This window comes from Cervus elaphus, chromosome 25 (genome assembly GCF_910594005.1).
Source record: "Cervus elaphus chromosome 25, mCerEla1.1, whole genome shotgun sequence".
Taxonomy (NCBI): domain Eukaryota; kingdom Metazoa; phylum Chordata; class Mammalia; order Artiodactyla; family Cervidae; genus Cervus; species Cervus elaphus.
Genome location: NC_057839.1, coordinates 61161520 through 61166325, shown reverse-complemented (window position 1 = coordinate 61166325; position 4806 = coordinate 61161520).

Sequence of the window (4806 nt, the reverse complement as noted above, 5' to 3'; positions counted from 1 at the left end):
TTCCCAACCCAGGGATCGAACTGAGGTCTCCCACATTGCAGGCAGATTCTTTACCAGCTGAACCACCAGGGAAGCACAAGAATACTGGAGTGGGTTGCCTATCCCTTCTCCAGCAGGTCTTCCCAACCCAGGAATTGAACCAGGGTCTCCTGCATTGCAGGTGGATTCTTAACCAACTGAGCTATGAGGGAAACATAACGGGGAAACATAATAGAATATTAGGTGACTACAGCTGAAGGTTTCGGACTGAGGAAAAAAAAAAAAGATGGGGGCATATTTGTGAAAACTCATTTGAGGAACAAAATGAGTCATAAAGTCACATTTCTTTGGGGAGAAATTCCCTGGTGGCTCAGATGGTAAAGAATCTGCCTGCAATGGGAGAAACCCATGTTTGATTCCTGGATCAGGAAGATCCCCTGGAGAAGGACTTGGCAAAACACTCCATCATTCTTGCCTGGAGAATCCTATGGACAAGAGGAGCCTGGCTGGCTACAGTCTATAGGATTACAAAGAGTTGGACATGACTGAGCAACTTATAGTATTATAGCATTAAAAGGGGATGAAAAATTCATAAAGTTCAGTTCAGTTCAGTCGCTCAGTCATGTCCAACTCTTTGCGACCCCATGAACCACAGCATGCCCGGCCTCCCTGTCCATCACCAACTCCCAGAGTCCACCCAAACCCTTGTCCATTAAGTCGGTGATGCCATCCAACCATCTTATCCTCTGTCATCCCCTTTTCCTCCTGCCCTCAATCTTTCTCAGCATCAGGGTCTTTTCCAATGAGTCAGCTCTTCACATCAGGTGGCTCAAGTATTGGAGTTTCAGCTTCAACATCAGTCCTACCAATGAACACCCAGGACTGAGCTCCTTTAGGATGGACTGGTTGGATCTCCTTGAAGTCCAAGGAACTCTCAAGAGTCTTCTCCAACACCACAGTTCAAAGACATCAATTCTTCGATGCTCAGCTTTCTTTATAGTCCAACTCTCACATCCATACATGACCACTGGAAAAATCATAGCCTTGACTAGACAGACCTTTGTTGACAAAGTAATGTCTCTGCTTTTAGCATGTACATATCATAACGAATTACTATTTTGTACAAACTAGTACAGCCACTATGGAGAACAGTGTGGAGATTCCTTAAAAAACTGGAAAAGGAACTGCCACATGACCCAGAAATCCCACTCCTGGGCATACGCACCGAGGAAACCAGATCTGTTTAACTTTTAATTTAAAACTGAAATAAATATGTGAACACATGAAATAATCTTCCTTATTATTAATGAGTTATAATGAACTAGTAAGCTAGTTAAACTCATTTATTTTTTTAAAAAACAATCAATTTCTCATAGAACAATGAAAATATCTAATATGTGCCTCAAATTGTATTATTTGAAGATTATTATTTTGACACAAAGTTTACATTGTGTAAATAGATTTCTCTTTAGGGGTCTGTAAACAAAGTTATTTTTTATTTCAAAACTTAAGAGTACATGATGGCCGCACAGAAATTTTCCCACACCATTGATTTCTCTAATTTTTGCTTAAAACACAAGTATGACATAAATTACTTGAATATTTACTAATTATATAAGGGGAAAATGAACTAAAGGAATATCAGCTGTTAGCAGTTTTAGAGTTTCTTTTAATAGTGAAGATAAAAGAAAAGAGAAGATTAAAAAAATATTCCTCAGCCATCTGGGTTAACATTCAAAAGAGATTAAGGTTGAACTTTCAGTGAATTTGGTACATTCATTTGCATGTCGTTTTCACAGTATGCAGTGACTTCCTTTTCAACAAAAGATAAGCAGTACTTCAACCTCTATTACTATTATCAGTTTGTCCTATCACACTTACCAAGGCTTTCTTTCAAGGGAAAATGCCACTGTACTTCAGTTTCCCTTTAGAAATTATTTCTGGCTTCCCTGGTAGCTCAGCTGGTCAAGAGTCCACCTGCAGTGCAGGAGACCCTGGTTTGACTTCTGGGATGGAAGATCTCCTGGAGGATCGAAAGGCTACCCACTCCAGTATTCTGTCCTGAAGAATTCCATGGACTAAGTCCATGGGGTCACAAAGAGTCAGACACAACTGAGCAACTTTCACTTTCTGGTCCAGTCAGCTCTGCACACTGTATAAATTATTATTAGGTGAAAGAAATTCTAGGAAGCTTTTATTTAGTCAAAGAGAGTATAGACAGCATCTATTAGTACCAGACACTCTAATAGATGTTAGAAATACAGTATTGGGAAGAAAGGCAGTTCCTGCCTCAAAGAATTCACTGCATACTTTGGTGGTGGTGGTGGTTTCATTGCTAAGTCATGTCCGACTCTTGCGACCCCATTGACTGTAGACCACCAGGCTCCTTTGTCCATGGGATTCTCCAGGCAAGAATACTGGAGTGGGTTGCCATTTCCTTCTCCATGTGTACTTTGGTAGACAGACTTTTATTCTTTTCAAATAACTCCTAACAAGTTAAGGGTTATGAGAAGTAAAAAGTGATCTGTCCCAGTCAAGAATACCAGGGATGAATTGAGGAATGCTAAAGGAGGACAACGGGATGACAGAGGATGAGATGGTTGGATGACATCACTGACTAAATGGACATGAGTTTGAGCAACCTCCAGGAGTTGGTGATGGACAGGGAAGCCTGGCATGCCGCGGTCCATGGGATCGAAAAGAGTTGGACACAATTGATCAACTGAACTGAACTGAAAGTAAGACAAGCCCTGACCTCAACAATAGCATCTATTGTTAGAAAGACTTCTGAAATGAGTTGTTTACATAAATGTTGGTGTCATTTAAGGAGATAGAAAATACATGAGACAAAATTCATGGGAGAGTATTGCATGGAAAATTAGCTCAGTAGTCTCCCAAGTATACTATTCACGAGCTATTCTAGAGATCCTGAAATAGCAATGGTAGTAGACTAGATTAAGATGCTAACACTACATGCTTTATTTAATTCCCAGGAAGAAAATGTACAGAGATCAAATAGCCCATAACAAATTCTTGATGAATGCCAAGTTTTACTGTCAAATGAAAAAAAAAAAAAAAAGCTACAGAATCAATAGGAAAACAAGGCAACTCGTTGTACCAACATTAAAAAATGAAACGGAAAAGATGGCCAACTTGAACACAAAGAAAGTGGCCAAAGAAAGTGTATGATGAAGAGACTTGAACAGTGTCCACTGGTGTCATTATCATGAAGTCAATGTTTATGTTTGTTAGAACTAGTTTAGCAAAATGACGAGAGAGAGGAGACATAATTAATACATTTGATAAATAAATGGATGGTGACAAAGTGGATCACTTCTCCGACTGAATAGACTTGAGTTTGAGCAAACTCTGGCAGATGGTGAAGGACAGGGAAGCTTGGCATGCTGAAGTCCATGGGGTCGCCAAAGTCAGACATGACTTAGCTATTGAACAACAGCAGTACACAGTAACAAAAAATGTTGAAAATAGAAGTACCTAGACGATTGTGCAGGTTTCATAAAGTTGTTTTCTGTGTGGGTGTGGTTTTTGTGTTGTTTTTTAACATGAGACATGAGACACTAGGGCAGATTTAAATTTGCTGCTGTTGCTCAGTCGTGTCTGACACTTTGCAACCCCACAGACCGTTGGCACACCAGGCTTCCTGGTTCTTCACTATCTCCCTCAGTGTATTCAAACTCATGTCCATCGAGTCAGTGATGCCATCCAACCATCTCATCCTCTGTTGCCCCCTTCTCTTGCTCTCAATCTTTCCCAGCACCAAGGACTTTTCAAAGGAGTCAGTTCTTTGCATCAGGTAGCCAAAGTATTGGAGTTTCAGCTTCAGCATCTGTCCTTCCAATGAATATTCAGAGTTGACTTCCTTCAGGATTGACTGGTTTGATCTCCTTAGTGTCCAAGGGACTCTCAAGAGTCTTCTCCAGCAGTACAATTCGAAAGTATCAATTCTTCAAAGATCAACTTTCTTCATGGTCCAACTCTCACCTCTGTACATGACTACTGGGAAAACCATAGCTTTGACAATGGACCTTTGTCAGCAAAGTGATATCTCTGCTTTTTAACATGTTGTCTGGGTTTTTCAGTTTTCCTTCCAAGGAGCAAGCATCTTTTAATTTCATGACTGTAGTTACCATTTGCAGTGATTTTTGAGCCCAAGAAAATAAAATTTGTCACTGCTTCCACTTTTCCCCCTCCTATTGGCCATGCAGTTACGGGACCAGATGTCATGATCTTAATTTCTTCAATGTTGAGTTTTAAGCCAGCTCTTTTCCTCTTTTACTCTTTCATCCTCATCATGAGGCTTCTTAGTCCCTCTTCATTTTCTACCATTAGAGTGGTGTCATTTGTATATCTGAGGTTGTTGATATTTCTCTCAGCAATCTTGATTCCAGTTTGTGATTTAAATTCCAGCTTGTGATTTAAATACTCTGGTTTAACTAAGTGTAGGCAGGATATGAGAAAACAGGATTTTCTGAGGTGGCAAGGTATAGAGCTTCCCTGATGGCTCAGCAGGTAAAGAATCTGCCTGCTCCGCAGGAGACACAGGTCCGATCCCTGGGTCAGGAACATGCCCTGGAGAAGGAAATGGCAACCCACTCTAGTATTCTTGCCTGGGAAGTCTCATGGAAGGCTACAGTCCAAAGTATTGCAAGGAGTCAGACATGACTGAGCCACTGAACACAATCACTCAGGGGATGGGAAACCAGGAAACATAGGGCACAGTTGTTGTTGTTGTTTTGATATATGCACATAATCCTATTCCATGATCATAGGGAATGAGGAATGGAGTGAGGAAGAAATAGTGGAGGG